Below are 10125 nucleotides of genomic sequence, written 5' to 3'. Positions count from 1 at the left end.
ACTTATCTGTCTTTTTTTCTTTTTTTAATTATTGTAATAAAAGACTGAATATTGTACAACTTTTAAAGAATACTTAGTTGAATTGAATTTCCAAATTTCAATGAGAAACCCTAATTTTTTCAGAGCAAATCAGCCACCATCAATCCCACCACTATCAGCACCGACAATGACAACCAGCGATTGCCATCCTCGCCTCTCGAGGGTCTGCTCTTCTCCTCGCGTCGCCAAAAGATCGGTTTGGAGTTGCTGTTAGTGTCGTCGTCTCAATCCTCTCTCATCGTCAAGCCTAGACTTGTTCTCGTCATCGTCGGCTGCTCTTCCCTCTGTGTCTGAGCTCTCTCCCACTTTGAGCACTCTCTTTCTCTCTCCCTCTCTGTCCGAGTTCAACATCTCTCTTTGAGCTCTCCCATTCTTTCAGCTGAAATTGATGCTTCAAAGAAAGGATTGGTACTCTCAGTCTTCTATAATATTGGGTACTTGGGTAGAACAATCCAAGATATAAGTTTCTTCAATTATAATCTAAACAACCTGAGTTTGAATATTTTGGTTACCGATTTTTTACTTGATTAGCTTGTTCTTTATATTAATGCTGCAATTATGTTTACCAAACAGAGCTAGAGAAGACTAAACAATATTAGGAAGAGTGGTACATTGATCGATATTAGTTTATTATTTTTCTATTTACTACTTACTGTAGCTACAATGTTATAGATAAAACCATTGGCATTGTAAATGTGCTCTCTATGTAAGGGATAACAACCTTCAATATAATTGTAATTTCTGCATGAGTTGTTTAGCTTGCATCTGAATTGCTTATTCTAGGACTAATATTCAGATATTTGCAAGCATATGAATTTTGACAACGTCTCTTTGTATAGACACTCTAAATATTTAAAATTATATATTAAATTTTTATTTATTTTATTTAATATTTAATTAAATTAATTGAATTTTGATTAAATTATTGAACTATTGAACTTGTTAGCCCAATGATTTTTTGACTAGTTTAGTTCTCGCAACTTATTTAAATTAACTCAAAATAAATCAGGTTAACTGGATATATAATTAATGTATATAATTTTATAAAATTTTAAATAATAAATGAATAAAATTTATCTTTAAAAATTGAATTTAATAAATATTATACAATATTTATACCAAAATAAAGTTATTTAATACAAAACAGCACTATATAATATTAAGGTATGGACTAAATTAAAAAAAAATTATAGTATAAAGATCCAATTAAAAAAATATAGGGACCTAATTAAAAATTCGATAAAATTATAGAGACATACAGAATAATTAAACTAAATTATAAAGGTGAGAAAATCTCTCTTTTCTCCTTTCTTCAAGATTTAGTCAAGAGGCTTTTATGGTCTTAAAATTTAATTTTGATTGTAAAATAGGTGTGGTTGGTGTTAGTGAGCCCTCCAAAGGTGTTTAAGAAGTTTGGAATTGGAATAAGGGTAATAAGCTTGGTAGTGGGGCGGGTAGGGGTGAGTTTTAGGGGTGAGTTTTTATCCCTATCCAACCCTGTCCCGCACTCCCGCCCTACTTTAACCTCTTTACTACCCACCCCACCTCAATCTTTGAGATAATAGAATATTCTATTAAAAAAATGAATATTCTCACTATTAGAGTTGAAAATCACACTAAGAACACCTCTATATTTTTAAAATTCTAAAATAACTCTTGGGAAGAAATAGAACAAAGAACGTAAAATCTGGTGCAGTTTTCAAACTAATCAAATTCTCCATCAATAAACCAATGAAAAAAAATCTAACAGAGCCTATATTCAAGCTCTTGAACCACCCAGCCGGAATTGTGGTTCTTTCGAAGAGGACTCTGAGGGTATCGGTTGTGACTGATGATCAAGCTCTTCATGTGTTGTGACTGATTTTAAAGTTTTCAGCTACGAATGAGGTGGTTCAAAAGATGTTGAGGGTTGGTGCTGTGTAGCCCTAAGATTTTAGGGTTTCGATGGCTGGGAAGAAGGAGTAAGAGAAATTGTTCACGATTAGCTCGCTATGCAAGAGGCATTTGAATTGGGTTTTTGGTTGGATATACTGTTGTCCTGAAAATTTGGATCGAATAAGCGATCTATGCCGCAGACGAGGAGGACATGGTCGTCGTAGATCGGAGATCCGGTAATTCAGGCGTTGTTAAGGGAGGTAATGCAGTTGGAGGGAGAGTTGGTGATGACGAGGGACTGGCCGGGGAGCATGGTAGGGATCTTGGCACCGGCTAGGAGGAGACGGAGGTTCTGCGGTGGTAAAGGAAGAGGAGTAAGGTGGAAGTAGAGGAGGTCGAGAAAGGGCTTACTAGACTTCTTGAAGGCAGAGTCGGTGGGGACAAAGATGATGACGGAAAGGGACTGCTCTAAGAGGAATTTTTGCCACAACTTGGAGGATAAAGGCCATGGAGACGAAGCTTGAGTTGGTGAGGATATCGGTGGCATCAGAGATGGCTTTGCTTGGAAGGGCGGTAGAGAGAGAGATGATGGAGAGATAGAAGATTAGGAGGAAGGGGAGTGAGGAAGCCATTGATGGAGTTTGAGAGTCTCTGAAGATGAAGACAAGGGTATATAACTAAATTCACAATGTACTAATATTTTTTAGATGTTTAATGTTAATAAGGACGACTAAATTGAAAAAAAATTATAATATAGATACTCAATTGAAAAAAAAAGAAAAAAAATATAAAAATCTAATTGAAAATTCGATAAAATTACAGGACCTACAAAATAATTAAATTTTAAAATTTGAAAGTTGTGATTCTCTACTCCTTGAATATCCTAAAGGATCATTTATAAACAAAAAAAAAAAAAAGAAATGAATTACTCTTCTTTAACTATGATGGCCAAACCTATAAAAAAAGGAAAGATAAGTTTTTCTTCAAATTACCTTGATAAAAATAGTATGAGGATGAAGAGAAAGAAGAGAGGAATTGATTAATTAGAGTAGAATTTAGATTTGAGCCTTCAACTTTGATGAATCAAGCTTGGAAGTTTGATGAGCAATGAAATATCTCTCTTTTCTTTCTTAACTCTTTATGATGATGATGAAAATAAATGAGAGAGAGAAAAAGTAGATAGGGTTAATTTTTATAGAGTGATAAAAATGGTGTCGTGTTAAAAATAATCTTTAAAGAATAATTATTAAAAATAGTAATTATTTGAACATATACTATTATTTTATCTGATTAACTAGCTATTTTATTAGTGTAAATAGTACTGTATCTCTAAAATATTTTAGTGCAGTTAAATTGATTAAAGAATACTAATAAAAAAACTTATCGATTGAATTTTAGATCAATAATTATATAGTCTAAAAAAAAACTCTTATTATTCACTAATAAAATATTATTTTTATAAATAATAACTTTAGATATTTTTATTTTTGATACGGATTTATTTCATTTAACTGAATTAAACTATGATACATGATTTTCTCAAATTTCGATTACAGAACATTCTAAAATTTGTTTTACACAAAATCAGATTATTACAAATTTCATCTCTTTTGTCTTGTCCAGCAGTTTATTTAGCACTCTATAACTGAGAATAAATAGGAATAGAGATAAAGGATGGTCTTATCTAAATCCTCTATGCATTTGAAGATTGTTGCAGATCTGATTATCTCATTAATCTATGTCGTCCATCTGTCTCCAAACCTCATTCCTGAAATCAGCTTTACTATAACTCCAGAGTCCAGACTTCTTGTTTTTCCTCAGCTACACCACACGCCCGTAGGCTATCAATGCCTCATAATATGATAAATACTAATTATGCTCACGTCATCATTCCAAAATACCACAATTCAACAATGAAATTGAATTAATATAAAGTCAATATTCTAAATCATTCCAATCTTTCTCTCCCTATATGGTAGTTCTCAACACAACAATATATAATGCATAAAAAAATATTGCTACAAATTTCTTGATATATATTTAAATGTAGTGATTAGTAAACATGTTACTTGAAGACTATTAATTTATTCCACAAATATTACTTGAATGATTTTTATTTAAACATCCTAGTTGAATAAGTTTTATATTTATATACTTTCTAATATTATATGTAACTATATAAAAGTCTAAAAAGCCAATGAGTTATAGCTCAAATGGCATAGTCTCTCCATACTCAAGTAAGAGGTTGCAGGTTCGAATCTCCTATCTTTAGTAAAAAAAAATATATAAAAGTCTAAAAATAATAAAAAGAAAAGAAAAATGTTACTTTCTAATAAAATATTTTCAATTCTTTTTTATTATCTTAAACATTACCCTTTCTCCTCCAACTAAACAAATTAAAAAATTAAATACTTTTTAAATTACACAAGATACAATATGTCAGTCTATCCACATATTATTTATTTGGAAATAAATCCCAAATTCCATATGGTGAGAATCAAAGCAAGGCCTCAAGGGTAGCCTGGTCATCCACCATTAACTTAAAGTTGTGCTTTTCTTCTCAATAATAATCTTAATTAATTTATAATAAAAATTCAGTTAATTCTACCTCTTATTACAAATTTAAAACACTTATTTCCGTATTTAGCTAATAGTAAGTATCTTATTATTAAAAAAAATAAAGCATATATTGTTGAATATTATTATTTTTTTATTTTACATGATATTTCTCAATTTGATAAATTAAAAATTAATCTGTTATAAATTTAAAATTTATTTAAGAATTTAGGATTAGCTAATAGATTGCTTATTATGGGATGTATTTATTTAGAGTAAGGTATAATTTTTGTTCTTAACATTATTGTCTCTGACGTTTAAATTGTCCTATTTAAGTCCCTAACGTTTTAAAATTATCTCAATATTATCCTGTAATTAGTGATTTATTAACAAAATTGACGATATGACAACATTGAGACGATTTTGAAACATTAGAAACTTAAATGAAACGAAAATATTGGAACAAAAACGATACATCACTTTTAGAAGAATTACCAAATCAAGTAATATGAAGGTGAATTTTGACCGAATGAATTCCATTACGAATTTAAGATTTTTACTGATACTTGTAGAATGATGTCTAGTAGATAAATTTTCGAAAAAAGAGAAAAAAGAGTATAATATATATACAATAAAGTATAAATTATACATTTTTGTCTCTAATAGACCAAACTTCTTTAAAATTTAATTTAATTAAATTTTATTTTTAACTTTGAAATAAATTTTAATTTCATCTTTCAATAATATTAATTTTTTACAATAGATAATTATTCAATTGGGTTACTTATTTGATTTGATTAGAATAAATAAATTGATTTTGTTTTAATTTATATTAATTTTTATCTTATATATTTTGATTAATAATTTTTAAAAATGTTATAATTAATCATTTATTTAACCATATTAACTAATTAATTATTTTAATTATTTGATTTGATTGGAATTAGCATTTATTTTTTCTTATGTATTTTGACTAATGGTCTTTAAAAGTATTATAATTTTTACAAAGCATATTTATAACATATTTTTATTTAACTTATTTAATTTTGTTCATCCAAATATATATTATTTGATTTAATTTATTGTCAAATTAGTGTTTGAGTTGTTGTTTTCCAAAAGTTTATATTTATTTCCTTCCTTCATCTTAAATATTTGATTTTAAATTTCAGATTTGTATTCATTCTTTATATTTTTATTTTAATATCAAATCTAATATTTTTATTAATATTTTTTTGCACTTTATAATTATTGTGTAACAATTATATGCTCACCATCAATATATGGTTGTAAATATTTCTTTAATTTATTAAAAAAATATAATTTTATTCTTTTTTTTATTTTACTTATAAGTGTAATAATCCGTGCATGATAAGATTGAAATTATAATTTTAAGTTGTTTTGTTAAGATTAATTTGAATTATAATAATTTGATTAATGAAAAAATAACATGTTATGTATTGTTTGTTTTTTCTTAATTTAATGTTAAGTGTATTAACTCTAATAGTTATTAATTGGTTTTAGTAATCTATTTTCTTTAATAAATCAAACATATGTACTCAATGTGACCATAAATAACCTAGTAATACTTAGACCCACCAACAAATTTTTATATGTTATTTTACTATTAAGTAAGGACATATCAAAATCATCTCAAAATGAACAACAAATTATTAGATAATTCTAATGCACAAAATTTTCCAATAAATAATAAATAATTTAAACCCACTAAAAAATAACTCAACACTTTCCTTTGATGCCTGCAAAAACATATACTTGAAACAATATTATATCAATGCTAGTATATAATTTTATGATCATCGACCGTATTTACTATACGTGACTCCTTCTTAAAAGTTATTCTACACACGTGTGTAGTCGGAAGATAAATTCTGCTTGATTCCTCAATCAGAAAATTTGAGAAGATATAGACCTTCTCCACGATCAGTTAATTCTCAAACATCTTTATCAAATAATTCTTGATTGAACAATGAATTTTATCACATTGTAAAATAAATTAAATATAAAAGTTATTAGCACTTATAAAGCTATTAAATTGCACTGTCTTTGATTCGTACAATGGTTTACTTATTAAATAAACTTAAAATACGAACAAAAAATATTTTTAAACTGGACCTAGTATTACTTGAAAAAATCATAAAAAATAATCAACTAATCTTATCAACTATGAGAACCATTTTTATATAAGCTATTTTGCTCTTGTCAAATTTAGATGGAACTTTTCATAACCTTATAATTCTTACCTTTATTTTTCAAACTTTTTCATTACATAATCTACTATAGATAATAATACTATTGATAGAATCGTAGCTAGTAATCATTAGGTACAAAAGAACAAAAAACAGAAGAACTATACCTGAATTATGAATTTTCTAAATAAATTATAATAGTAACAATTTACTACTACTCATATATATACATGCATACTAATTATACACGGTAATAATTAGTCAATATTTTTAAAAGAGATACTTATTATAATTAGATAAAAATTATGCCATTATATTTTATTAACCTTTTTGATTAATTAAATAAAGATACTTTCTAGGTATATATATTATCTACATTAATTATATGCTAATATTTTTAAAAATATTTTTAAAGATACTTTTTAGGTATATATATTTTTAAGATATATAAATATATATAATATTATTTCTATATAAAAATTAAATATAAAAAGATATGTTTTTGTAATAAAATATTATACTATGAACAATTATATTTGTAAACTAATTTTATTCATACACTATATCTATAGTACTATTGTATGTTTTCGTGTATATATATATATGTTTTCACAAAAATTACATAAAATTACTTTCTCAAATCTTAATATACAAAAACAGAAATTGAGTTATTATCGTTGTATACTACAAATATGTAATTTCACAAAAATAACTCATTTAATAATTTTTTATTCATTATTATTAATATCATTGTATGTATAATTTTCATAAATTACAGTAGTTTTCTTATTTATGTATACGTATATATTAATTTTGTTAAATAATTCTAAATATTTTTTATTTATGTATACATATATATTAATTATACATAAAAAAAAATATATATATATATATATATATATATATATATATATGTGATTATTTTTCATTCTACAACCATGCAATAATTTCTTTTTATATCCATGTATATTCTTCAATCCCCATTCATACGCATGATCAATCATTTTTTTTTAAATTGTGATGTTTTAATTTTTCTTTTCTTTCACGTATCTTCGTATGTTAGCAAGAAAAGCAAAATCACATATTGTGACTATTTTTTTTTACCACGCTTTAATTTTAATTAATCAATTTTGTGTCCATATAGTATAATTAAACTTTTAATCACTTTAATCTATTGATGAATTACACTCCTCTTAATAATTTTATTACTAATCTGAAATACAAAAAAAAGAAAAAGAAAAAAGGTGATACATATATTCAAGAAAGAAAATAAACTTAAAAGTCGAAAAAAATAAAATTTATATTAAAAAATTTAAAAGTAACATATCCAAGAAGAATAGTCGTAATATATAAATTGAGGTGACAATTTAAATTTCTCTAAAACTAATTTAATCAAATACAATATTAGAACTAAATTACTTAAATAATATTTAATCTATTCTAGTCCTTAGACACGTATAGATTAGAGTCATTATCGTAACGACAACCAACTGAAAGAATAACATAAGTTCGAACATTTAGAATTCGTGCAAATTCAGACCATCCCCTTGTTAAATAAGCTTCATCATCCGCTATCCAAACAATGCGGCAAGGTATAGAATTGTCACACCGAAAAATTAAACTGACCTTTAAATGGCATTGCATTGATGCAAAAGAAGGCTGGTAATTTCTGAAAAAAATTCACAATATGTTATAAAATTATTTTAATTATGAACAGTTTAAAATAAAAAAATTTGAATATATTACAAATCGTTGAAATTGCATCTTCGAGTTTGACATGAATTTACCAAAACTGAACTTAAATTGAGGGAATTCAATCTCATTATGTGCTTCACTTCGAAGATTTTTGGGCAGACGTAGAAAGCATGGAGGGGATGGAACTTGAACTTGGCCTACAAAGCTCCGTGAAAATAATTCTTCAATAAAAAAATCGAGCTCCTCCCAAGAAAATTAACTTTACCCACATTCAATTCTATTAGGTTGGTCATAATATGTGAGTAGATCCAACCATCCTTCGGTAAAATATAGTTTACTGCCCCTTCGTTGGTCGCTTACATTCATATAATTAGAACCCGAATCAGTGAATACAACTTGAGATGATATTTGATGGATGTGGTGCACTGTAAACAATTGCGGCAAAAGACAATCGCACTGGAGCATTAGATGAAAAGAATAAATTGGAGTAAGAACAATCATTAATTATCAAAAAAATAATATAATAGAATGAATATATAAAAAATACTATAAAAATTATAAATTGTACCTTAAAAGAATCAACTTCGATGATAAATGAAGAATACATTCTTATTCTATAAAGTAGTCATGGAAGAATAATAAATTAAAAAAAATGAGTTGACTCTTAGATCTAGGCTCACAAACCACAAAAAAAACTATATATAGCCTTTATTAGAACAAATATAAGTATATAAATTAGTTATTATTGAGTTAATTTTTTATTATTTACGTTATACATCATATATTTACCGTGATTGAATAAACTATTATCATATCATGTACATTTTTATTATGATTAGAATCCTAGGTTTTTGTTTTAATTTTTTAAGGTAGATATCAATATCAACTTGGCGAAATTACAATTAATTTAAAATTATATTATAATGATTGAAAATTAAAATTATTGACAATTAACATAATTATGTATTAAATGCTGATTTGATGTATAATTATAAAAAAAATTGACAATTAACATAATTGTGTATTAAATGCTAATTTGATGTATAATGATTGACAATTAACATAATTATGTAGAAAATAAAGTATAACAACTAAAATTAAATTGGTTAACTAATTGAAGTTAGGTAGACAATGTTTGACAATTATTTTAGCATTTAATTAATTAATTAATTAATTAATAATAATAATAATAATAATAATATATTATTATTATTATTATTATTATTATTATTATTATTATTATTATTATTATTATTATTAATTGATATCAATATAAATGGGTTATCATTAACGTAACAATTTAGCACTAATAAAATTATTGCATAATGAGTGAGAATTAGAATTGTATCAATATAATTAAAATGATTAAAAATATTCTCCATTGATAATTAGTTTAATAATGTATTAAATATTGATTTTATATAATTATAATAAAGATATTTTCTTAAATTAATATAATTATGAATTATTTATTAAATTCTAATTATAATATAATTATAATATTGTAATATAATTATAATAAAGATATTTTTCTAAAATAAATTCAGAAGAGAGAATAGTATTTTCATTTTGGAGGAAAAATAAATTCATGAGAAATTGATACCTCACTTTTATTAGTTAATAATATATTAAATATTAATTTTATATAATTATAATAAAGATATTTTTCTAAATTAGTATAATAATGCATTATTCATTAAATGCTAATTGTAATATAATTGTAATATAATTATAATAAATATAATTTTCTAAA

The 10125-nt window shown here is 25.2% G+C and overlaps 1 pseudogene; it reads right to left on the bottom strand.

The window, feature by feature from the left end:
* Positions 1 to 1931: 1931 nt before the first annotated feature.
* Positions 1932 to 2546, bottom strand: LOC148581012 (putative fasciclin-like arabinogalactan protein 20; annotated as a pseudogene).
* Positions 2547 to 10125: the final 7579 nt, after the last annotated feature.

This window comes from Arachis ipaensis, chromosome B10 (genome assembly GCF_059453495.1).
Source record: "Arachis ipaensis isolate K30076 ecotype BB chromosome B10, ASM5945349v1, whole genome shotgun sequence".
Lineage (NCBI taxonomy): Eukaryota > Viridiplantae > Streptophyta > Magnoliopsida > Fabales > Fabaceae > Arachis > Arachis ipaensis.
The sequence above is the reverse complement of the archived record's forward strand: the minus strand, read 5'-3'. Positions and strand labels throughout refer to the sequence as shown.